General features: G+C 48.8%; 1 protein-coding gene across 2 annotated transcripts in view; it reads left to right on the plus strand.

Moving 5' to 3' along the window:
• The first annotated feature begins 389 nt into the window (after positions 1-389).
• The window catches only part of MGAT3 (beta-1,4-mannosyl-glycoprotein 4-beta-N-acetylglucosaminyltransferase), a 127,152-nt gene continuing 100,229 nt past the window's right edge, over positions 390-27,312 (plus strand). Inside the window, exon 1 of one of the 2 annotated variants that reach the window (XM_086963444.1) lies at positions 390-523. The gene's annotated coding sequence lies outside the window, so the exon portion shown is untranslated. Of the gene's footprint in view, positions 524-806; positions 1,788-27,312 lie in introns of those variants that run through there. The other variant, XM_086963440.1, reaches the window with a different exon arrangement.

Raw genomic sequence — 27,312 nt, forward strand, 5'->3', positions numbered from 1 at the left:
TCTCTCTCTATAATGGACTTGAACTTACACTCTCTTTTACATGTATATTTTGATATATTTTCAAACCCTGTAACTTGCAAAGGTTTTTTTATAATCACGCAATAAAGTTTTAAGTATGTGTATACCCTCGGTCCCACCTACCCCGCCTCACAATGACCCTTAGCGCTTCCTCTGCTCCTCACCCCCCCCCCCCCCCCCCCTCCTAGGACTCGTCACCATGAAAACAGGACTACAAGCGTCAGAAGGCAAGAAACGGACGGGGCAGGTCCGGCAGACAGACGGCACCTGACAGGGACAACTCAGGAGTCTCTGCCCTGTCTGTCTTCGGTCTCCAACCCTGCCCTCTCGCCTCCCCCCGCCTCCTCCTCCCCGGGCTGGCGGGCACAATAGTCAGCTTTGTGTGGCTTCCCTCGATTGTCCTGGCAGGGGATGGCGGTGGGAGTCTGTAGTAGACGATCCCCAAGTAGAACTGGATACCCCGTGGAACAGAGACACCCCCCACCCACCTTTTCAATCCGAAGAGGTGAGACACAGCGCCTCTAAAAAATGCTTAACCTGTCTTTTGGTGGGGTCGAGGGGTTACTGCTTTTATTAAATCCGTTCTTCTCGTGTGGGGGCGGAGATGGGTCATGGTGGAGCGGAGGGGACCCCCTGACAGAGCCTCTGACCCCCAACAGCCCGGCTTCTCTAGTCTCCTTTGCGCAGGAGTCACATTGCACTGGGATATTTTTGCAGCCTACTTGATAGGAGATGGGGGATGAAGGGGGGCGTGGGGGCGGAGCCTGCCGGCCCAGCAGCATAATGGTGTGCTCAGAGGGGAGGGGAGGGAGAGACCACTGCAGAGAAATTCGCAGGCGGAGGGGCAAAATAAGAGACCTTTGGAGGAAGAGACTGGCACGCAGAAGGGCTGGAGAGAGAAGAGACGGCTTCACGGCAGAGAAGAGACGGCTGTAGGAAGAGCCGGACCTCTGAGATACAAGCGCCGCTGGGGCCCCAGGGAGGACTTCAGGGACGGAAAGAGACGACGCTGCAGAAAAGAGATCTGAGAGTAGACAGAAACACTGCAGGGAAGAGACTGCCGGCAAGCGAGATTCTAAATGGTGAGGCGGAAGCACTGGACAGAAGAGAGCGAGTGCTGCAAGAGGTGTCAAGAGCACCGCAGGAACCGATAAGCACTGCAGGGAAGGGACTACTTCAAGAGACAAGCACTGGAGGGAAGAGACGGAGGAGCGAGATTACCACCACGGGAGAGGAACAGCCAGAAGAGATCACGGCGCTGCAGAGGAGACACGATACGAATATACACCCCGGATAAATACAGCAAAGAGACACGCAAATGAGGGTTATAATAAGATACAGGAACGAGACACCGCGGTAAGAGAGAGCGTGAGACCCCGCTGTAGAAGAGTCCATATCCGCGAACGAGGAATCCGGCCGCAGAATCAAAGAGCTGATAAAACCTTTCAATGAGAGAGCGAGAAAGAGAGGACCACCGGCGAGCGCGACAAGAGACCGCTCAATTAAGAAGCATCGCGAGGAAGAGAGAGCTCGGAGCCCCCGGGGGCGCTGCTTCCATCGACCTCTGCATCCATCCGCCCTCTCGGCGCTATCTGGGGGGAGGTCTCCGCGCCTGCGTACCCGGAGCACTTCCGCCGCCCCCACCGCCAGCCCGGACCCCCCGAAGTGGCGAGGATGGCGCCGGTGTGGACGCCGCAGCCTGGCAGGGCCCCGGGTCTCCCACCGCCTCTCTTTGCCGCCGTGACGCCCCGGCTGTGAGCGAGCGATGGGTGAGTACCGCGGCTAGAAGCGCGCGCCTTGGCCATCGCGACCCGGAGCAATGCGGCGAGGGAGATGCGGGCCGCAGTGACCTCCGTGCGTCTGCTTCTTACATCGCTGGGTAGGGCATGCACCATCTGAGCCTGCAGCACACACCTACTGATACAGAGTGCCTGACACTGCCCAGCTCGCACCCCCACCCGCATCTCTCTTTTCCAAAATGACCTTTAATATTGCTGAGTCTTAAAAAGCCTCACAGGGGATGCTTGTAGCTGCCCCGGGGGTTGTGGAGACAGGGACCCTCTCCACGCCGCCGTGCTCGGCCCCCTACGAAGCCCGAACCAATACTGGGTCGAAAATGATCTTTATGTCTGTGACATCCTTAGTACAACGCATCTGCGTGAATTGGACGCTGACGCGATGTAAGTGCTTGTCACATAGCCCGCGCTGTACCAGGCCCTGCATCCAGGGATTTCAGCCACACCGAGAGGGTTCTCAGTGAACAGGGCCACGGGTCATCACAGCCTTAGACACCGCGTTTGTTTGTTTTTTACTGCATCGCAACAACACACGTTCCCATACATCTTTGTATAGCAAGTAATGTAAACTGGTTATGTTGCCTCGCAAGAGTATGATTTTCGAGGTTTTTTTAAGCGGGATTGGCAGAAATGGGTTTCTTTCGCCACTATATTCACGTTTATAACATGACGTCATTCTTCCACCTGCTGAAGCCAATACGAGGACCATATCTTTACAGGCTCGAGAAGCGGTGTTTGTGCTTGGTCTAACACAGGTCTGTTGTAGTTGCCCTCGGGGCTACCTACCACTAGGTCAAATCGTTATGGCGACGGCTGTCAGGCGGGTCGCATTCTTCGCACTTTTCTCAAACCATAACGGCAACCGTCCCTACTGGAAACGGAAAGCAGCGCTCTGTTTTTCTTTGGTTATTTTTTCCATAGCGCCTAATATATTAATTGTAGTTTACATATTTCCTCCCTCAATGTGTCAGCAAGCACTATTTAAATCATCACATTAGCGCACACCGTTTTTTTTCCAGAGGGATTTTCATCCTAGGATTCACATTTTTCCTGTATTTTTGTCCTTTCTGCTCAGAGAGGCCTTTCAGTTCCCACAAGGTGCTATGTAAGCGGCCGGATGCTGGCGTCACTATGGTGACGAGAAGCCTGGTGCCTACGGGGCTGTCTGTGCATTCGTAGTTTGGACAGGAGTATGGATGGGGTTTAGGGGCCGCCGAGACGACCCCACCCCCCATATTTGCGTGGAGCGGACGGGAGGAGAGGGGACTGCACCACCCTACCCAACAGGCCTGCATGACGCAGCACTTGTGTTAGTAGGTGTGTATGGCAGAGGGGTGGGTGCATTTCTTGGAGGGGCGACTGGGAACTCTGCCTAGGCTGGCAGGGGATGATTGAAATGTAAAGCCCCAAACAGTTGGCTTAGTGAATGAATGCACCTGCTAGATTGAAATGTGCACGTGGGCGTGTGTGTGGGGTATTGCTGAGACATCTGCAGGTCACAGGTTTCAATCCTGGAAAAATGGCGGGATTGGTTGGTGTACCTGCCTGCTGTCGAGCTGTTCGGGGCACTGTCCCTGTCCCTGTAAAGTGGCCCAGTGTACTGATGTACCAGCTGCAGTGATTTGTATGTATGGCAGCTGCAGTGGTTTGTATGTATGGCAGCTGCAGTGGTTTGCATGTATGGCAGGTGAAATTGCAATCCCAAATGAAATGTCGCAAAGAGTTCATGCGCCTTTTGCAGTGAATTTTGTGTAAGTTTAAAATAACACTGAAACCCCAGTTAAAAAACAAAAAAGGTTCAGGGGTTATCAAACGTGTGACACAGATGCAGGTTTAATCCGTGGGCCACGGGTAGGATCCAAGTACGACAGCACTGTGGGTTGCTGTGCCCACTTTGTATCTTGCCCATCACAGGCTCAGATGCCAGGGAGTTTGCCCGGATGCACCTGTTTCTCGTGTGCAACTTGTGCTAGCTCCAGTTCGAGGGATCACAGCAAACACAATGTAACGCAACTCAAGTAAGGTAGCTCAGTGAGCTGCTGAGTCTGTTACAAGTCACTTTAACTAGAAGGAGTTTGCTTCAGTAAAACACAATATATGTCTTCCACTCCCTGGAGACAAGGGCAGCTGTGGGTGTTCCTGCACTCGCAGAACAGTTGATGGACAGAATGCTGAACCCCAGTACAGAGATCTGGGCCTAAATCCAACATTTTTTTCTCCCCATGCCATTCCAGTTTGGACCCAGCCATATGCAAATCAGTCTTGACCCTGTGCCTCATGGAAACAGTTCCGCCCGAACTGCCAGGTCAAGTCCTCCCTGGACCGGAAGCAAGCGTCATGGGACCGGTTTTGGGGTATCACTCTCTCATCAGCCAAGCTAGCTTGACTTCGATGGCACGGAGCACGGGGCCCACATTTGGGCGTGGGACCCAGAGAACAGGCCGCATACTTTAGATACTCTCAGTCAACCAGAAACGGGGCCAGTGTGTCATGGGCAGGGTCACTAAAATTATACAACGGAGCAGGGCCAAATTATGTAGCAGGGTTGACTAAATTATGCAAGAATGAAAGGCAAATTATGCAACACGGCACAACACGTTTTCTGATATTCATTATCTTGTCACACTGCCTGGGCATTGGTTAAACCTCGTTGGCATCAGTTTGACACCCATCCATAGCAAAAAGCAACACCAAGGTGACCAGTCAACCTTAGCAACGGGCCTTCCACTGCACAGCATACGTGTCCCTGCGTTTGTAGGCGTTTTTTAACCGTTTTAGCTAGAACACATTTTTTTTGTTAAAATGTGCAGCTTATTTGGCAGATGATGTATAATGCGGCAAATCCATAATTATGTGAAAAACACAACGGCTGCCCAGAGCAATCAGCGTTCAGTGAGCCCCTCGTGCCTCTGGGCCTCGGTTCCAATGCACCTGCTGCACCAATGGAAGCTACGCCCCTGTAGTTAACATAAAACCAAGCTCAATCGCCACCCAGAGTATTCTTTATATGTGGTTGTTTGCATCTCTCTCAGCCTACATTTTCCCCAGCAGTTCTGACTTCTAGAAAACAAGAAATATATAGCATGCTACCGCACCCTCTTCCATTTCCTGTTTTTACTTCTGTTTCTGAGGAGGGGGGGGTGTTGAAGGAAATGGTTCTATTCATAACTCGCTTATGTGTGTGTTCGCATGCGCACACTAACATATATGCGACGCATCCCTGCACTTCTGCCAAGCGAGTCGTTACGAAATCCCTGGAGTTGGCGTGAAGCAGTCACGAGCTTCTTACTCTGAAATATCGACTCCCACTCCGGGTAGCTGGCTGTGGACCATCAGCGGGGGCTTCTGTACCTCACGTCCCACTCTGCAGGAAGCTGGTGCATCTTTTCTTCAGAAATTGAATGCAGGTTTAAATGGGCCGGTGCTGACAGGGACAGAGTACCTGCACCACTTAAACTTCAGAGGGAGAGTACCAGCACTTCTCAGCAGCAATTCTTTTAATGGGAGTCTACCAGCACTTCTTAGTACCAAACAGGTTCTCTGGAATTATTGTGTGTCTGTACTTCTGTATTTCCTTTTCAAGCACCGATACAGTACAGGCGCATTGTCTGAAATCAGTGTGTTTCTGGACTGTATCCGTGCAGGTGTGGTGCTGTCCCCGTGATAGTGGCTTAGTAAACTAATGCGTCCACTTTAGGGTCCCGTGTTCCACCTCATGGTCACAGGATCAAATCCCGGCAGCTCCTCTCAGCATTTCATCCTTCTGAGGTCGATAAAATGAGTACCATTGAGTTGTGTAACAATGAACATCTGTTATTCAGCGGCAAGATATCCTTGGGTGAACATGCGCTTTATAAATACACGCTATGTTATGAAGTTTGGCACCCTGTTTTTAGGGCCACCTACTGTCGCTACTGCGTGAGGTGGCTGCAGAAGCCTTCCACAGGGAGGTTCATTGCAAGCCCCGCAAAGATGAGCATAGTTGGCCACTAGTTAGCATGAGGTGACACAAATTGAGCGCAGTGGGTTATGCTGTGAATTGGCGTTACCAAAATACCGGGGGGGGGGGGGGGGGTACTCTGGCCAGTCATTGGCTCCCAATGATACTCACCACAACTGATCGATTCTGAAGCCGATTACAGGTGCGTGGCATAACAATATTAATCCCATGGTCCGATTACATTTGGCCTGGAAGGTGCAATATATTTATTACACCTGATATATATTCCATTTCAGCATGGATCAAAATGTATTAGTTGAGGTAAATTTGAACCAGATTACACTTAATGCCCTCAAAATGGGCTATAACATGCCGATTTTGGTGCTTACCTCACCAAAAAAATGCATGTCCCATTATTTATGAGGTAAATCTACTTCTGGTAAGTTTCAGCAGGGTTGAGCTAATAAAATGTATCAGGAACTTTGGGGACTGTGGTTGTGTGTGGGGGGGGGCAGTGGGGGTTCTTTTCACTCTACCCGTAATTGCAATGTGTAGGGTGAGAGAAGCTGCTGCATATACAGCAATTACTGTAATTGTGGATTATGAGTGTGCCATATCAGCATTTATTTTCATACAATCGTTGATGGGGTGTCCTGAATGATAGCCGCACAAGCAGATTTCATGGTATTGTAGCATTTGTACAGTGTTTACTACACCAATTTGGGGCACTCAAGCACCTCCCCACTTGGGTTGGGAGCTACGCTGTGTCAGGTTTGTGGTTGGAAGGGTATCACTATATGGCACACTGCGCCTAGTGGGTGAGGGTATATGAGCGACAGATGGGCAAATTATAATTGTAATAAGGACTGAAGCGCCAGCCCAGTCATGGTGGTGCAGGATGTTGTGTGCACGGGTGCCAAAAAACAAGGCCTGGTAATCCATATGGCAACGTGCCAGGCAGAGATGGCGTCAAATGAATCCCAAAAGGGCCTGAATGGGAATTGGTGACATAAGCATTGGCCATGTACCGTTTTATTTTATTATTATTATTATTATTATTATTTTCAGTTCCCAGGTAGGCACTGGCCTATGGGACCCACTCAGTTTAGGGGCCCTCGACAACGGATCAAAATAATATTGATTTGATCTTGAAAAAAAATTACAATCAAGCTTTCTTAAAGATATCCAAAAGACAGAAAAAAATGAATCAACTCAAAGAAACGAAAACTTTACATTTAAGACTTCATAGAGAAAATACTGTATTAATGTAATGAACCCATGAACAACTTAAAGTGCATAAATCAGACATCAGATGCACATAAGTTTGTCTCTTAAAAGCTCATCTTTGGGCAGTTATCAATTTGGGTGGGGGGGGGGGGAATCTGGTGCATTGGATATTAGGAGATAATTTGTGAGAGTGGCCCCTAAATTTCCACTGCCTAGGGTCCTCCACAGGGTATAATCCGGCACTGATTATTTACAATCTAGCATGGCCACTTGAGCAGAAGCTGCAGAACCTTCACAAGGTCCAGGATCCACATTCTACCGCTAGGCCAAAGAAAGCTGACATTTTGAGAAGGGGTGCGCGCCCCAAGCTCCTCAAGCTTGTAGAGGATCCCACAGGCACTTGCGCACAATTGGCATCCATACATGCCAATCGACTCGATTCAGACAGGAGATTCCAAACATTTTTAAAGCCCAAATCAGCTCTTGTTTCAGCTGGCCCCCACCTAAAATTGCCTCTTCTTCCACGTCATTGAGTGGGAAAAAGAACCACCCGCTTTTTTTTTTCTATTTCATAATCTCCCTCTTTGCATCTTCAAAATGTTGGCATATATGGAAACATTGTGGAGTTTGCTGTCTTTACCGATTGTTGGAGGAGCTGAAATAAACCTAGATAAGGTGTATTGTCAAGCTCTGGGTACTAAAATCTGGTTCCAGTGCCAGCGGGCATGTGTTGCTCACCAGCCGGCTTTGGGACAGCAAGTACATAAAATTTCTATAAGTATCGGAGATATTGTTTTTTTATTTTGACCCCCAGTGCATTTTAGTATACATAGCCTTCAAATTCACGTTTTCATATTTTCTCACTGATGACCATAATAGTGAGTTGCCTCCTTGTATGTTTTTCACAGTCAATATTGTTGCGAGGTGACTGCAGACAGGGCCCGAGAGTGGAACCCAAAACAGTCCTGGAAGTTTTGTGGGACCTGCCCCCGGCGGAAGAGGGGGGGATGTCAAGTGTGAAGCACTGCTGCTTTTCTTACTGGGGGCTGATATTGCAGCACCATTGCAAGACTGTCTCTCTGTAACAAAACCGGCCCGCACTGCTGAAAAACCGGCCCCCAGCCTTTCAGTCCGACGGGGAAACGCCTGATGCTCGCTACCACCAGTTCGGTCCTAACTGCAGAGCGAACATCCCCCTCCAGTAGAAGGGGTGAGGCCCCCGTGGCTGGAAACGCACCCAGTGACTAATCGGAGGGGTTTGAGGGGTAAACCAAGCCAACCCATGTTTAACCCCTCCGCCGCGGCCGGAATTCTGCGCCTGTGCAGCACTTTCCGATCGCGGTCGTGGTCATGACGGCCCCCAGTCATCATCAGCACACGCCCACCGTGATGCATGACGGCCGGGGCCGTCATCAGCATGGAAGGGGTTAATATTGGAATACAGCCATCCATCTTTTCACAGTGAGAGTGTAGGAACAGAGAGTAGGTGCAGATATTTTGGGGAGAAGGTGCATATATTTCCAGGGTATCTAAAATGCAGTATCAACCCCACATAGGGCACATCCACGTTTCACCAATCCACGAATGGTGATCCATACGATGAGGGGGTTGCTAAAAACTCGCTCATCAGCCCTAACCTTTTCTCCAACCCTTAAGGGGCACAGCTGCATAGCTTCTCAGGTGTGATGTGCTGCTCTAGTCCATGTTTTCTTCTTTGAATTTTAAGCCTTGTGTACATGGCAACATTTTACAACTGGCAAGTGGGAGGTTTTAAAAAGAAAATCTGGAGAAGGTATTTTCCCCATTCACTTATTCTGTTGCACAGGCACATTTGGGTGGGCGACAACTAAAATGCAAGTCAATGTCGGCTTTAGAAATAGGGAGTCTCTTGCCTGAATCTGACCTGTTGTCAAGTATGGACATTTAGTCCTATTTTATAATAGAATAAATGAAGACTACAAGTCCCAAAATTCAAAGAAAAACCTGGACTGGAGCATCACACTACACATGGGCGTTGGAAACTTAGCAGGGCTGACAGGGGTTCTTTTACAGGTGAACATGCATCTGTGGGGGCTGTGGTACGTTGTGTTGAAAATGCTGGGGAGTGTTGTGTTGAGAGTGCCGAGGCACATAATGGTGGGCTTGATAGAGCGCGCGGGTCACCCGGGTCACTAGTTTACCAAATTTTCCACGCACTGGGCCCTGGCGTGCATATGATGACCGTGTTTTGCAATGAACCGGGTGAAAACCTCTATCACGCTACTATCAGTAATCGGGTGGGTGACTCTTACACCACTCGCTATTCATGTACCTGACTTACCACAGGCACATTACTCCTGACGGATCAGGAGCTAGCAGTGGACAGGTGATAAGGGTTTTCCTAAAGGGGAGAAAATTCTACTTGACACATTTAATACCTTTAGTATTTCTTTAATGTATACTGACCACAGACACCTTGATGGTTTTAAGGGTTTTATATAGTATAAGTTTAGAACGAAAATGCCATTACAAGTAGGCAAATGCCAAGTAATACATCAAGGATTAGTATCAGAACCAGAATGTAACTATGGATTAAAGTGAGTAACATAGAGTAAAAGGGAACACTATAGGGCATGAATCATAAAGAACACTTATTTAATACAGTTTAATCTAGGGCAAGGACGTGGGGAAGACCTTATGTATGACCTAATAATTTTATACTATTTCCTAAACCTTATGCTATCTTTCTAACTTCACGGCAACCATACTAAGGGAAAGGGAATAAGTGGAACAAGCTAGATAAACAGTCGGGTTTGACAATGTCCTATATGAAGGGTAAAAGTGGAACATTTAGTAATAATCAATTGCATGAAATTACATTCAAAGGAGAAATGGAGAATATCACAGGCAAGATTGCTTTAATCAGAGGAGGAAAAGTTGAGGGTATAGTATAGACAGACACCTATGCCAATATTTACCTAGGTGAGAATGAGGACTAACCCTGGCCACGGGTCAGTTGGGAAAGAACGGGACAAGGACCCTCAAGGATTCAGGAAAATACCAGAAGGTGAGCAGGTACAGCTCATGGACAGTCAGGACCGGATACCCCTCAGGTCTGGGTCAGGACTGGGTTCACCAAGGCACGACCAACCCCTCACAGCATCGGATGCAACGCCAGCGTTACCCCCTCTTCTGCATGGAATCCGCCAATAACCCCGATTGGGTTTTCGAATCTCCCAGCAAAGTGCTTCGCTTAGCACTTAGGACAAATTTCCACCCCTTGGAGTTTGTGGAAAGTTTCAGGCAGAATGCTCCGCAGCACTCTGTATCAGGCACCTATAGAGTTCGTAGGGTCAGTGACAGGTCTGCTACTCGGACAAGTCGGACAATTTCTCTAAGCTAAGCTAGGCTATATATACAGTTTTAAGTCCCCAAGACCACCCATAAATGTTGCAAAATGACAAAGTCCCATCTTCTGATTGGTCAAGGGAGGTGGTTTAAGACATTTGTCACCACCTATATTTCTATTACGTATTTCACGTGACATTACCCTCCCCCTAACATCTGGGTTCCCAGGCATACGTGTGGGAAAGTACAATAGTGAAGAAAAGGTTTGCAACATTGTTGCACATTTCAGAATAAAAATAGCAGGTCTTCAAGGGCGAAGGTGCGCCTGGAAAGGACAGTCCCCTTTTCAATGGCCAATTGGCCAGGTTCCATTGCTGCACGTCCCAGATCTTTGATCACGTGATGAGGGATACGTCAGCTTCAAAATGGATCCCATCCCTACTTCAAGGCCCTCATTTACGCGGTACATGAAAAGTAAGCGAAAACAAATTAATAACACAGAATAAAATGAATACACTGAACACCATGACCAACTACTCTTAATCCCTTCTTTTATAATACTTATAGCATTAAGAGTTAGTGCAGAAAAGATGCATAGACAAAAGCGGCTTAAGATAGCATGAAGCATGATTAGTGACAAGCGGCCATTTTAACACCACTGCGCATGAGCGAACTTTTCCCTCCAGATTGCGAGTGCGTCACATCACATGGGTATGACCGACGCATGCGCAGACTGGATTTCTGCAAAGCGGCCATTTTATTAATGTGCAAGCTTGATTATGATGAAAAACACATAGGCAAGCCTCCTAGGGACACCCGTGTGTTGGGGAAATACAAATAAATGACAAACAATCGGAGTTAGTACCGTTATGATTTAGGCGAGGTTCATGAAAGAGAGCAAGTCGCGTTACGTGCGAATCCTTGCTCCATCAGGCTTACTAGGCCCTCCATGAGCCCCAAGGACACTTTTCTCCATCGATCTCTAGGCAGTGCAGCTGGATTAGATGGAGGCCTTTATCTTGGGAGGGACTTGTGGGGGTGGGAGGTGGTCAGGCGGGTGGTTAGAGAGGTGGACCTGAGTTGCTATCTTGTCTGCACCCCCAGGGTCTTTCAGTTCGTCCTGTTTTTTCAGTCTGCAGCGTTCTTCACTGTTCTCATAAGCATGACCTACAAGATACAGCTTGTGTAGTTCGGTTTGGTCTAAAACCTTGATTAGCTGAATGTCACCTTCATGACATGGTCTAGCTGCCAGCTATGGGATTGAATTGTCAGGTGAAGGGGTAAGTGATGGGCTTCATTAAAGGATAAGAGAGGGTGATGGTAGAAGGTTAGGCTACCGGTAGCAAGGGCGGGCGGTGGTCATTGGTCTAGGCCGGACGACTTCCTCATATAACTCTTTTCAAAACAGCAGAAATGCTTCTTGTGCTTTCCTGGTCTTCTTCAGACATTTGTAGATCTTTCATAGAAAGTATGAAGTTTTTAACATGCGTAGAAATGTATGCGCCTGTTATCAATACGATAATCGATCTGAGATATTTGTTGCCATGATTATTTTGTACTTAATGCTAGTTTAGTATCTGCTACTTCCAGTATTCTTTTCAAAACATTAGACGGGGTCGATAATCGGATCCTTAAAAACCCAGGTGACGAACTATATTTCCGAGAAGGATTTCGCACCCGGGCTATTGACGTAGGGAAGGTTCGCCATTTAGCAGCATCACCTTTCGTTATAGGCGACAATGGTCAGAAGTTGCCTTCACCTTGTTTCTGTTTATGTTCCAGCCTTGCACAAGCTGCAATATGTGCTGCTTCAGAACGAAAACCCAGGTGTGCTGTGCAAACCGTCTCTAAACCGCATGGCCAGGCTTCTTATTTATGGCCTATGCTACACAGGTAGCATAACACTTAGAAATAACTCTAGGGTGTATTAAATCAATAACAATGTTAGAGTTTGTCCTGTTTTATCCATAATGTCTTGCTGCATTATTTTTTACATTATGTGTGGTTAGGATTTTAAAATAAACATTTTAAAATATATGTCCCTTCTCTTAGTGAAATCCTTGTGGGTGTTCTTCATTAACGAAAGAAGGTTCAGAGTACCTGTGTGTTTCTGAACTTATCTCGCGGGACTTATCGTTAGCAAGAAACCTTTCCTGCACAGCATTCCGCATTATACTGTGTATGGGTTATAGTCAACTGAATTTCTAATTTGTATGAGTATATTGACTAACCCCCAGATTCAACATTGTCATGTTTTGCGAGTCCTTAATAGCGATTATTAAGGAATCGCTATAAAAGACTCACAAAACGGGATTCATGTAGAAATCGCAATATTAATTGCGATTTCTACAGCTTCCTTATTTGCGATTCGCTAATTGCTAATCGCAAATAAGGAATGAATGGGGAGTCATTCCTTATTTGCGATTAGCAAATAGCAATTCGCAAATAAGGATGTGATTTCAAGGGTGCCAGGGTGTCCAAAGGACACACTGTAGCACCCCTGAAATGGTAATGTACACAGGTGTTGCGAACACACATGTCCAAAGGACATGTGTGTGTAACATACAACTTAGAAAAATGCACTAAAGTGCATTTTTCTATGTTTTCGCTATTTACCACGTAATTACACTTCGCGGTAAATAGCGGCCCCAGATAGCGAATTCGCAATGTTACAATGGTTCATGAATTGCATTTAAGGAATCTCAAATTGAGATTCCTTAAATGCAATTATTCGCAATTTAGCGATTTTTAGAATTGCGATTTTTGCATTTGGGATGATGAATGCCAAATGCAAAAATAGCGCTCGCAAAGGGCCAGAGTCTCAGAATCTGGCCCTTTGCGAGCCGATTGCGGCTTCATGAATCTGGCTGTAAGTCATTGCGACAGGGGGTTATAAATGCGAACCATGCCACTCTGAGGCGGGCCACGGGAGGAAGTATCGCTGCAACAATGACTGTGATACAATGCCATATTGCTGTTCGCCCTATTTTGCAGTATCAACGTTACCAAGCGTTTCTTCTAATTTTTACTTATGTAAAAGTGCATGGTCACGCCCATGGTCTTGGTCTGTGCTGAACAAAACTGCTAATAACTAAATAATTACAGATAAACTTTGCGATGGGGGGGAGGGCAAAAGAGGGTAGGTGGGGGTCTGTCGGATGTGGATGACATAGCTGGAGGTCACATGGCATGGGACTACCGGGAAGCTAACCTCGACTTTTCATCCAAAATGCACTTTGCATATGGGACCTAAAGACTCCTAAAGGTGTGACAATTCAGACAATTACAGGCCCCAAAAAATATAAGAATGGCTTGGGTGGCAGGTATTAGTCTGTTTTAATGTTTATTGAATTAATAAACAACTGTTGATATGCTCATCTCTAAAGTAGATAAACCGTGCCACCAAGTGGCAGACTGTCATAAGTGCCTGTGTAGACAATTAAGTGCCAGTGCCGAGCACTGGCAACCACCGGCTCAAATTAAGCACTGCATATTACTAATCTGACTGGACAGAGCAATAACTATGATATAGTGCAGAAAAAACAGACGGTAGCCTGGGTTGTGGACATCTTTACTGCCACAAACGTGACTAGGATTTCTACATTTTCTTCATTCCTATTAAAGAACTATGGCTGGCACCAAACCCTGAAATTCAAATTGGCTGAATGTTCCAAAAAATAGGGTGCAAGTTTTATTTTTAATCAGTTCTGGAATGAACACAACAGGCAAAACATAGATAAATAGCTGGCTGGCTACCTTGATAACATGAGGGAGCAATAGCTCTTTGCAATATGCTAATGTGGTTATAAATGATATACCTGAAAATATATAAATCATCACATGCTCTGCATAGAACATATTGTTTGTAGATATGGTCTAGAAAACGCATTAACGATCTGAAAATTAACTCCCTCTGTGCCCTCAAAAGTGAGACAAAAATTGCTTTGTAGAATTTTATTCAGCTAGTCTGGCACATATTTTATCTTGTTTCTCAATATAAGGTTTTTCATACCCAGGGTATTTCATATGTAAAGTTCAACCTATTTTATGTTAGCCATCCATTGTCTTGCATCAGGCAGTGCGAGATAACCTTGGGAGTGCAAATAAGAGTCTTGACTCTGCCTTTTGGGAAGCCCACTAGTTGAATTTTATTGCAATAAATACTATTTTCATGGTCTTCGGTTTAACCTGCTGACATGTCATCTAGCGGACACTCGCTGTACCACTAGGCTTTTCTTGACACTGGCCATTGTCACTCTTATCCTGACCAACTGCATGTTAAAATGCAGCACTTTTTATGTGCGAGTCCTACCAGAAAAGATGTGCACCATTTGAAAGTAACTAATGCTTGAATTGTCAAGTTTGATATGTAGGCGTAATCACTGCAACTTGAGAAACTGTTGGGGGCTGTGACAAACAAACGTTGTGCAGTTCAGTGCCAAAATACTCATTAACTCTATGTATCTATGATAAATTGCTACTGCTCAGTAAATTAGGGATGTATGTTGTTAAAACGCGATGTTTTACATCGCAGTACTTTACGACGCATGTTTTACAACGCAAGTCGTTACCACGACTTGCGTTGTTGGGGGCTGGATAGTGAATAGTTTAATTTACCATTCTAACTCCAGTCCCCGTGGATAGTAGGGAAGGAGTTGGATAGTAAGCTAAACTATTTACTATCCTGAAGCGCCCCCCAGCGCAATTAGTGGTTACAACTTGCGTTGTAAAAGTTGCGTCGTAAGGGAACTGCGGTGTAACATCCGTGTTGTAAAGGATGTTCCCTGTAAAGTAGTCATACCTTTTTTCTCATGCATTGCATTGATGCTTGGCGTGCAACTATTTGATTGAATAATTAAACAACACAATCACCTTCCTGTTATCAACCTCAGAAGGATGACCACCTAAACAGGCCTTGAGCAGATCCATATGTCAGACCTTCCGCATGCCGACACATCTCTGCAGCAGGCCCTTCGACAGCTGAACATCTTTTATTGCTAATTTTCCTATTCTCCCTTTTTTGTTCTTTTCCTCCGCTCCGGTCTCCCGCTGCACCTGCCCGCCCTTTCCTATTTTTAGGTCTCGGCCTGCGATGGCTGCACAGACATGTGCAGTCGAGCTGGCGCGATTTAATGACTGAGTATTTTTCACTAGCAAGGTTAAGCCCCGACCCTCTTTTCCATTGGCTGGCGTTACCGTTCATGCTAAACAGTGACCAGCCATTTGAAAAGAGGTCCTAGTAACGTTCTCTTTTAGCCCCGTCCTTGTCAGACTGGGTTCCTTGGCTTACGTTTGTGGTAAAAGCTTTCTTATCTTCTTTATAGGGCCATCTGTTTCACCCCATAAAGAAGATAAGAAAGCTTTTACCACAAACATAAGTCAGGCCAAGCCAGTCTCAAAGGGACGGCAGAAAGAGAGTAAGCTGTCTGTTATGGCGAGCGCTTGTTTAGGACTTGTGCCCTGGGAGTTAGTGAAACGCACTTACGCTCTTCGCCAGCCCGGTTTCCTTCCCACCATTGCGCTTCTATCCTATACGCTCTTGTGCTCTCTCCTACTCCTGCGCTATTATTTTCTTGCCCTTATGCCCTCACCCTCCCCGAGTGCTCACCAGCCCTCGTGCTGGTACCGGTGCCCCGAGCTCTCACCTGTCCCTTATAATAGCGCTCCCACTGCCCTCCCTTCCCCAACTGTTGTGTGATCTTCTCCCCCTTGTTTACTTCCCAATAGAACCAATCCGCCCGAGCAGCTGCCTGCAAGAAGGTGCCCTCCCCTTGACGTCAAATCCGGTCAGCCCCTGGCAACCGGAAAGGCGTCTGTAGCAACCGGGCACCTTGTCCGTGTGCCTAACCCCGCCCGCCCACCCTCTGTTGTCCGTGTGCCTAACCCCACCCGCCCACCTCCTGTTGTCCGTGTGCTTAACCCCGCCCGCCCACCCTCTGTTGTCACTGTGCATATCCCTCTGTCATTCTCCGTGTCCATAACCACAACTGCCCACCCATCGTTGTGTGTGAGCTTAACCCCACCCGCTATTGTCCCGGTGCATAACCCCGCCTTCCCACCCTTCGTTGTCAATGTGCATATCCCTCTGTCATTCTCTGTGTGCATAACCACACCTGCCCACCCATCGTTGTCCGTGTGCATGAACCCGCCCGCCATTGTCAATGTGCATAACCTACCCACCATTGTCTGTATGCATTATCTCGCCTGCCCGCCGTTGTCCATGTGCCTAACCCTGCCCACCGTTGTCCATGTGCCTAACCCTGCCAGCCTGCTATTGTTGCTGTGCTTAAAGCCATTGTTTGTTTGGATAACACCACCCGCCATTCTCTGTGTACATTACTGCGCATGTTGTTGTCCTTGTGCATATTCCCGCCCATCCTCCGATGTCTCTGTGCCTATCTCCTACCGGCCGTTGTTCGTGTGCATAATCCCACCCACCTCCCATTGTCTGTCTGCATAACCTAACCTATCCAATGTTTTTCATGTGCATAACCCTGCCTGCCCTCCTGCCGCTGTCCTTGTGCAGAATCCCAACTGGCCACCCTCCATTGTTTGTGTGCGTATCCCCATCTGCACACCCTCTGTTGTCTGTGTGCATATCCCTATCTGCCAGGGTCTGCCCCTGGCAACCGGAAAGGCGTCTGTAGCAACCGGGCACCTTGCCCATGTGCCTAACCCCACCCGCCCACCCTCTGTTGTCCATGTGCCTAACCCTGCCTGCCCACCCTCTGTTGTCGGTGTGCCTAACCCCGCCCGCCTACCCTCTGTTGTCGTGTGCCTAACCCTGCCCGCCCACCCTCTGTTATCCATGTGCCTAACCCTGCCTGCCCACCCTCTGTTGTCGTGTGCCTAACCCTGCCCACCCACCCTCTGTTGTTGTGTGCCTAACCCTGCCCGCCCACCCTCTGTTGTCCGTGTGCTTAACCCTGCCCGCCCACCCTCTGTTGTCCGTGTGCTTAACCCCGCCTCTCCACCCTCTGTTGTCCGTGTGCCTTACCCCGCCCGCCCACCCTTTGTTGTCTGTGTGCTTAACCCCGCCCGCCCTCTATTGTCCATGTGCTTAACCCCGTCCACCCATCCTCTGTTGTCAATGGGCATATCCCTCTGTCATTCTCCGTGTGCATAACCACACCTGCCCACCCATCGTTGTCCGTGTGCATGATCCCGCCCGCCATTGTCAATGTGCATAACCTACCCACCGTTGTCTGTATGCATTATCTCGCCTGCCTGCCGTTGTCCATGTGCCTAACCCCGCCAGCCTGCTATTGTTGCTGTGCATAAAGCCATTGTTTGTTTGGATAACACCACCCGCCATTCTCTGTGTACATTACTGTGCATGTTGTTGTCCTTGTGCATATTCCCGCCCATCCTCCGATGTCTCTGTGCCTATCTCCAACCGGCCGTTGTTCGTGTGCATAATCCCACCCACCTGCCATTGTCTGTCTGCATAACCTAACCTATCCAATGTTTTTCATGTGCATAACCCTGCCTGCCCTCCTGCCGCTGTCCTTGTGCAGAATCCCAACTGACCACCCTCCATTGTTTGTGTGCGTATCCCCATCTGCACACCCTCTGTTGTCTGTGTGCATATCCCTATCTGCCAGGGTCTGCCCCTGGCAACCGGAAAGGCGTCTGTAGCAACCGGGCACCTTGCCCATGTGCCTAACCCCACCCGCCCACCCTCTGTTGTCCATGTGCCTAACCCTGCCTGCCCACCCTCTGTTGTCCGTGTGCCTAACCCCGCCCGCCTACCCTCTGTTGTCGTGTGCCTAACCCTGCCCGCCCACCCTCTGTTATCCATGTGCCTAACCCTGCCTGCCCACCCTCTGTTGTCGTGTGCCTAACCCTGCCCACCCACCCTCTGTTGTTGTGTGCCTAACCCTGCCCGCCCACCCTCTGTTGTCCGTGTGCTTAACCCTGCCCGCCCACCCTCTGTTGTCCGTGTGCTTAACCCCGCCTCTCCACCCTCTGTTGTCCGTGTGCCTTACCCCGCCCGCCCACCCTTTGTTGTCTGTGTGCTTAACCCCGCCCGCCCTCTATTGTCCATGTGCTTAACCCCGTCCACCCATCCTCTGTTGTCAATGGGCATATCCCTCTGTCATTCTCCGTGTGCATAACCACACCTGCCCACCCATCGTTGTCCGTGTGCATGATCCCGCCCGCCATTGTCAATGTGCATAACCTACCCACCGTTGTCTGTATGCATTATCTCGCCTGCCTGCCGTTGTCCATGTGCCTAACCCTGCCCACCGTTGTCCATGTGCCTAACCCTGCCAGCCTGCTATTGTTGCTGTGCATAAAGCCATTGTTTGTTTGCATAACACCACCCGCCATTCTCTGTGTACATTACTGTGCATGTTGTTGTCCTTGTGCATATCCCTGCCCATCCTCCGATGTCTCTGTGCCTATCTCCATCCGGCCATTGTTCGTGTGCATAATCCCACCCACCTGCCATTGTCTGTGTGCATAAGCCAACCTATCCAATATTTTTCATGTGCATAACACTGCCCGCCCTTCTGCTGCTGTCCTTGTGCAGAATCCCAATCGACCACCCTCCATTGTTTGTGTGCATATCCCCATCTGCACACCCTCTGTTGTCCGTGTGCATATCCCTATCTGCGTTTGTCCGTGTGTATAAACCCGCCTGCCCTCCCATTGTTGTCTGTGTGCATAATCCCGCCCGCCATTGTCTTGTGTGCATAACCCCACCTGCCCCACCATTGTTTGTGGGCATAACCCCACCCACCTGCCATTGTCCATGTGCCTTTTAGTGTGCCTAACCCCACCCACCACCATTGTCCGTGTAGCTAACTCCATCCGCCGTTGTCTGAGTGCATAACCGCGCCCGCTTTTATCTTTGTGTCTAAAGCTGTTGTCCATGTGCCTAATCCCCACCTGCCCATCCGTCATTGCCCGTATGCCATCTGGGCCTCCTATAGAATGGCATATATCCCAGAATGTCCAGAAACGGATAACTGCACAATTACCCCCCCACCCCCACCCCACTCCTGCGGAGGATACCCACACCTCTTCCTCTACCCCATCACACTTTGTGAAGTCAAACCCCAGCACTATTGCTTTTCTTGTTAGAGGAAAATGCATGCATCCTGTTGTATCTCGTCCCAAACTTTTCTTGCACAGGCAGCGAAATGCAATGCAATAGGTCTCACATTTGCGAGAGATTAAGCTATTGGCATTGTAAATGACAATGCCATTTATTTATCTGTTTTCAAAACCAACACATAAATAAAAAGTTTGACATTTACAATGCCAATAGCTCTAACTTTTGTAAAGGCGAGACCGTTGCATTGTAAATTCTTGTTCTTTGTTTTAATTCTCTTCCTTGCCGCCTCCCCTTCCCCGACCAGTTCTCTACTCTGTCGTTCTTGTTTTCTCACATCTGTGCATTTCCCCCCATGACACGAAAAAAGCATGGTGTGACTATTTAGTACTTTCACTCACGTCATCAGTTTCAAAATTTGCATGGACATATTTGTGCAGTCTAACAACAACATATTGTATGTATTATATTGCATACCAAATATATTGTATTCACTACATTGTTCTAACCACTTCTTTGCAAGGTAAATCTAGGTAAGTAGATATAGGGGTAAGACTAGTAATGACATCCTTCCTTTGATGATGTACGTGTTGGTGATGAGGTACTGTAGGTCAGCATTATCGATATAGCTTCATTTGTGTCCTGTTTGTATATAGTCTTAGGATGAATAATTGCTTTTATGACATGCTGTCGAATAAAGCTTTGAAATTTGAAAAAAAAAAGATATATATATTTATATATTTTACAGACGAGGAGATCCAAGCTGCTCACTTATAGACAAACGCTTGTTTTAGGTCCTCATTACGATGTCGGTCGGATTTCTTTTTTGTGCCGCAGCACAATCCGCAATAGAAAAAGTTATGATTCCGACTGCCTACACAGCGGTTGCAGCATATTTTCGCAGGTGGGACCTGCGCCTACTTGTCGGTCGGTTTTAATTCTGCTACGATGACGGTAGGATGCTCGCCCGACATACATCATAATGAGACCCTTAGTGTTGCATGGAAGTCATGGCATAAGCCCACAAAGACCAGAATAGCACACTTTTAAGCTAACCATAAATAAATAAAAATATGTAGACCTATAATCAATCCGTTATAAGCAGTGCATGGTGTGGGGAACGTTGAGGGTAACTTAGTACGGCATGTTTGGGAGCCTCGGTTAAGGTAGTCGTGTAACTTGTAAATTTCATGTCTTTTTAGCTTTTGCGTTGTTTTTGTTAGCAACTACTGACAGCCCAGTCGCCTTCAATTGTTTTTTGTTTCTTTATGCATAGTCCAGTATGGTCACGTGCGGAGTTGCAAGATGCACAGTATTTTTTGTGCTAGAGTCAGGATATATCAAATGTCTGAAAGAAAGCTGCTCTCTGCAGTTTTCCAAGCCAGGGAGCAAGGGCGCCCAGAGGTCAATGAAAACAAAGAGAATTATTGATCAATTTTTGGATCCGTTTCAATGTCGCATTGTTGTTACCTGGCAGAAGAAGGACGTGGCCTGGTGTTAAAGTGCAGTGAATCAAAAGCAAAAGAATGTGTTTTCTTGGAACTTTTTAGCCAGCACGTTTGCCAAGTCCTAGCTGGCACACAAGTGGCAATAAGGGACGCAACCTTGGACGTATTTACATGGCGTGCGGCCTAACAATACTATGGCCTCGGTTCGGGTCTGGTAGCTTTTCGCACTCATTTCTCCGATTCTGCCATAGGCCTGGGTTTGTTTACGTTCATCAGCTGTAAAACCACCAGCTTGTGTGTGGTCCTTTTGTTGTTCAAATACGGGTGCGTCAATAATTGATAGGTTGACGGTTCCTAGAGTTTAGCAGGCGTTGCCAGGGATCTTGCCAACATGCTTAGGTAGGTGTTGCCAGGGCAATTTACTTGCCTAATGGCTGACATGTTGTAATGCGAGTGACAATTAAAACTAGTAGCTGTGGTGGACAGCTGTGCCATCCATCCGAAATAAACACGCACTGTCAAAGCCAATAGGGCTGGCTATTATTTCGTGTATGAGCTACAACATTTAAAACACTGTTGCAGCGCAAGCAAAGCAAAAAAAAAATTGCTTTCCGTATGCGGTGAGATAAAAAGATGTAATTTGTGGGAATTCAATGTATTTCTGACGTATAAAATAGTCCTTTGTTTATTGCAACCCAAGTACTCTGTAGGCGGTGGAACGATTTTCCAGACTGCCAATAGCAAATAGCCTTTCAGAGAGGAATACTCTTGAAGGGAGCCAAAGCCCACCCAATGTCCATTTGAAAGAATTGGTTAGCAATCGGCATTGCTGGCAGTTACGTTGTCAATGTCAACAAAATCCGAGATCTCGGATAGAGAACCTAGCTGTAGTGATAAGTCACTGTCAACACTGGATGTGACTTAGAAGAAGAAAAAAAAAGAGAAAAGGGGGAGGATACCCTTTTTCTTGAGTCCCCTCGCTCACCGGAGTTTCCTCACGGTGACATGCTTCATCATAGGGGCCATGCCAACCCGCTGCGGGTTGAGGCGTGCTGCGACTTGCGAACTACGTAGGAGCACTGTAAGTGAGGACTATGTGTGGTACAGTGTGAAAAAGGTGTGAGTGGAGTGGTGTGGATTAAAAATATCTTACTAGTGGGCGGAAATAACTTTATTCGTGCTCCTAGTAGATGTATTAAAAGTGGGGTGGTTCTCTAGGTAAAACCGGTTGTATGATGAGACCGGGACCCTAGTAGATAGCCAACTAGTTTTGAGCTGTACCCCTCAGCTCTTCTTCAGGACATTCACAGGGTCCAGCCCTGTGAGTTCCACTCCAAAAAGTGAATAATATGCCTAACAATGAGCATATACAGTGGAGAAGTGTGGCTCACTGGTTAGAGGAGGCAGACCTGGAAGCAGAGGTCAGCCCGGGACCAGGGTTCAATTCCCGGCTCGGCGGGGTCTTGAGTCCTAAAATGTCCATGGACTCGACAATTCTCGCTCCGGTGCCTACTCGATTCACGGGTTCACACTCTGCGACTCTGGGCAATAGCTTGCTTAATCTCCACAACGGCCCCTCGCGGCGGGATGCCTAGCTTTCACCTTGCGGATACCCTGCTGGGGTTATCTCACAGGGGACTACCAGGACGGGTTCCCTAAGCAAGCGCTTAGAAACCGCTCGGTGATTTGCGCTATATAAATTCCTGTACATTTACATTTTACATATGAATAAACATATACTTACAACTCTTCTGAAATTCAGTTGTGTATCTTTTGGAAAAAAGAACAGAGTTAAAGTGCAGATCCTCGCTGTTACGTTTCAAGCCAGACCTAAAAAGAGATGAGGATGGTGTGTCTGGCTTTGTGCTGCATGGGTTGACAGCGCTGGGTGCAGGGCAAGCAAGGGAGGGAGAAGGTTTCTATCTATGATGGTGCACACGCTGACAGCCTGTACGAGGTCCTCAAGGCAGAGCAGGCAGTTTTGTCACTGTGGGGCAGGGCAGTCTATGAAGTTCTGGGTGCCTCCCCATGCCTTGACGGACTACTGACATGGGCGTCCGCAGAAATTAATCCGGGGGGGGGGGGGAAGGTAGGGGGGCACCGACTACTAAACTCCTACAAAAGCTGAACCTCTGAACCTCTTATGAAGTAATTTATCTTCAGCCAGATCAAAAATTAGGAGCACAACACACATTGTATTGTGCAGTAATAAACCTAAACTTCTGGCTAAGCATCAAACACATTGCCTATTCTGCCCTTTATTGAGGAGGTTTCATCCGAGAAATAAAGCGTTACTTTTGAGTTTCACTTATCCCAAGTATAAACTGAGAATAATGAAATAAGCTCGAAGGTCACAATTAAAATATGTGTTTATTTAGCGATGTGCAAACCTCTTTAAAAATGTTTAACAGACACAGATTGTGTTTACGACTCGACTTGCCCATATGATGTTGATTTTCAAAATCAGCAGGGTTTTACAATTAGTAGGTTTGTGGGGTGCAGATGTTCATGTAGAATCGTTCTATTCTGTTGCACCTCACAGGACTTATTTCTCACTTTTGTTCACATAAACAGCAAATTCATTGACCCTTTGTTCAGCCCAAAAGCCCGGGTCTAAACTATTCCCTGACCATCACTTGAGCTGTATTTATTTGACTGACAGGGCTTTTTTATGGGGTGTTTTTCTTTTGTGAAGTACACAAAAAAAGAACTAAATAAATCATTACAGAGCGACTGTGTAATGATTTCTTTAGTTTTTTATTTTTCGTATTTTGCATCTATTTTTCACGAGGCTGCACTTTGTAACAGAAAAATGTAATAAAAAGAGGACATTTCCAGAAAAAGTGTTTCTTTTATCTTTCAATCCATTACACAGGGGAAGGAATGAAGGAAAGTGGAGGAAACGGAGGGTAAGAGCATTTATTGAAGCACGATTTTCAGCAAGTGAAGAGCTCCAAGAGAGACAGAAAGGTAGGGAATAAGAGAAACAAAGAGAGGGGGCAGCTGACCGCTGCAGAGCAGGAAAAGTGAACACTTTGACCACTAATCTTACCTTAATACACCTGCTGGCACCTAAGGACTCCCACATTCCCAACAGAACGCAGGGTCAGCCAACCAGCCCTTGCCTTGAGGTTCCTGACTCCGCCTCTCTAGCTCCAGACCACAGCACTCTAAGGCTACTGCGCGCCCGCGCCAAAAGAGGCAAATGCAGGGATTCAAAACTGAAGAAAAAATTATGACTGGCCTGCCCCTCGTGAGATCATTGGTCAATTCTCTCTGGGGGCCGGCATGTAACAAGGCCGCCATAAGTGGCGCGTTCGTGCTATGAATGATTGACGGCCGCTCAAGGTGGCTGTTGAGACCCACCCCACAGCCAGGAGCAGTCCAATGTAATTGCAGGTTCTAGAGGGATACGTAGCACGATTTTTGTAATTACGTACTGCTGATTGGCTGCTCAGCTCAATATGACTGGGTCTCTGAGTGTTTTAATGCAGAGTTCTCCACTGACTAGAGGGGGACTGAAAAATGATTTCATTAAAACCCATTCATTTCTATCTGACAGCACTCCCTGCCATTGTACCATGATCCGGAGCGCGCTTCATGATTAACCTAGCACCGCCTCTGCACAATGGCGCCCGCATCGCCCGGCAGTCTAGTTACGGCTCGTGGTGCGGAAGGGCGCCATTCTTTTTTGTAACATAGCTAGCACTCCAGCAGCCCAGTGAGTCACAGGGATGCTGGAGTGCCAACATTACAAAAAAGAATGGCACCTGCACCACAGCACTACGGCCCGCACTGTCGATCGGGGGGGGGGCAAGTGCCCCCCTTGCCCCTCTCTGCGGACGCCTATGACTACTGACCCTACGGGCTGTGCAACAGGGCTCGCTGTGGCAGGCACTCGAGAGTCCATGCAGAGGCGCTGGATTTATATTCAGTTCTTCTCCGGGGGAGGGGGGCTCACATAGAGTCCTTTTCTAGAGACAGATCTCTAGTCAGGTGGGGAGGCCTCACATAGAGTCCACTTCTACAGGCACAGGGCTCTAGTGACATGGGGGAGAGGGGGCTCACATAGAGTCCATTTTTAGAGGCACAGAGCTCTGGTCAAGTGGGGGGGAGGGGCTCACATGGTGTCCTTTTCTAGAGGCACAGAGCTCTGGTCAAGTGGTCGGTGACAAATGGGGTAGGTGGGTGGTGATCACTGGGAATTTTGTGTGGCAGTCAGACGAATGACTAGTGAAACAGGTGTGTGTAGTGACAGTGTCATAAACGTAGGGCCTGGTAGGTAGGTTGCTACTGCAGTGGGGTAGGGCTGTGGAACAGTGGTGGCTAATGATGAGGGGCCTGGGTTGGTGAGCAGTGGCTAATGTAGTGTCCACTCTGTATGAGGGGACGCTGAGGATGGGTTCAGGCATTGGTGTGTGGGGTGTGGGCAGGGGTCTTTGTCAGGCAGGTACTTTTTTTTGGCTGAGTTGAGGGCAGCGGGGTCGGGGATAAGTAGGCATTGAACGATAAAGTGGCAGAAGTACAGGGGAATGGGTGGTGAGTGAGGTATGGTCAGTTCTGTGTGGGCAGCGAATACGGGGGGGGCAGAAGGTAGACAGACCAAGCAACTGTCTCTCCCCAGAGGCAGCGCTTGCCTTGTTTAGTTCAGAGATTCTCACAGCCTGGAACTGAAGGGATGTGGTGCGGGTCTGGTGACAGTGATGTTATAATATACCCCTCCTTCATTTAACTGTTACAGTGCTATCCTTCGCCCCATCATAAACCCCACTACACCCCTAATTCCTTCCACCCCTCTATCCTGAAACCGCCCACTCCCAGCTCCTTTCGCCCTCCCCATCCCTGTCACTCACCAGCCCCTCTCGCCCTCCCCATCCCTGCCACTCACCAGCCCCTCTCTCCCTCCCCGTCACTCACCAGACCCTCTCGCCCTCCCCATCGCTGTCACTCAGCAGCCCCTATCGCCCTCCGCATCTCTGCCACTCACCAGCCTCTATCGCCCTCCCCATCTCTGCCACTCACCAGCCCATCTCGCCCTCCCCATCCCTGACACTCACCAGCCCATCTCGCCCTCCGCATCTCTGCCACTCACCAGCCCATCTCGCCCTCCGCATCTCTGCCACTCACCAGCCCATCTCGCCCACCCCATCTCTGCCACTCACCAGCCCCTCTCTCCCTCCCCGTCACTCACCAGACCCTCTCGCCCTCCCCATCGCTGTCACTCTGCAGCCCCTATCGCCCTCCGAATCTCTGCCACTCACCAGCCCCTATCGCCCTCCCCATCTCTGCCACTCATCAGCCCATCTCGCCCTCCCCATCCCTGGCACTCACCAGCCCATCTCGCCCTCCGCATCTCTGCCACTCACCAGCCCATCTCGCCCTCCGCATCTCTGCCACTCACCAGCCCATCTCGCCCTCCCCATCTCTGCCACTCACCTGCCCATCTCGCCCTCCCCATCCCTGTCACTCACCAGCCCCTCTCGCCCTCCCCATCACTCACCAACCCCTCTCGCCCTCCCCATCCCTGTCACTCATCAGCCCATCTCGCCCTCCCCATCGCTGTGACTCACCAGCCCCTCTCGCCCTCCCCATCTCTGCCACTCACCAGCCCATCTCGCCCTCCCCATCCCTGTCACTCACCAGCCCCTCTCGCCCTCCCAGTCACTCACCAGCCCCTCTCGCCCTCCCAGTCAATCACCAGTCCCTCTCGCCCTTAGCATCTCTGCCACTCACCAGCCCATCTCGTCCTCCCCATCCCTGTCACTCACCAGCCCCTATCGCCCTCCACATCTCTGCTACTCACCAGCCCATCTCGCACTCCCCATCTCTGTCACTTCCCAGCTCATGCGCCCTCCCCATCTCTGCCACTCACCTGCCCATCTCGCCCTCCCCATCCCTGTCACTCACCAGCCCCTCTCGCCCTCCCCATCTCTGCCACTCACCAGCCCATTCGCACTCCCCATCTCTGCCACTCACCAGCTCATCTCGCCCACCCCATCTCTGCCACTCACCAGCCCCTCTCGCCCTCCCCATCTCTGCCACTCACCAGCTCATCTCGCCCACCCCATCTCTGCCACTCACCAGCCCCTCTCGCCCTCCCCATCTCTGCCACTCACCAGCCCCTCTCACCCTCCCCATCACAGTCACGCTTAGCGTCGCAGTGTCCCTGTCCATGCCTGTCATACGTCTGCGTCATGTCACACACTCCCAGCCTTTGTCGCCCTCCCGTCACACTTTCAGCTTCCAGAACCTTCCTCGTGCCCTTCACCCTCTGCCACCCACTCCCAATACAGCTGCCACCCATCCTGGCCACTCCCAATCCAGGGCAGCTGCGATTCCAGAAAAAAGAGCGAGCGAGAGGCCGGGTCTAGTGGGCCGTTCCGCCCTTTCTGACCACGCAGCTCTTCATTTTCGGATCTTTCCTTTCCCGGATCTGATCTTTCTGGGCTGGGTTGCGGTTTCTCCTGCTATCGCCCTCGTTACATGGTCCGGACG

Source organism: Lissotriton vulgaris, chromosome 1_1, assembly GCF_964263255.1.
Source record: "Lissotriton vulgaris chromosome 1_1, aLisVul1.2, whole genome shotgun sequence".
In the NCBI taxonomy this organism is placed as follows: Eukaryota; Metazoa; Chordata; class Amphibia; order Caudata; family Salamandridae; genus Lissotriton; species Lissotriton vulgaris.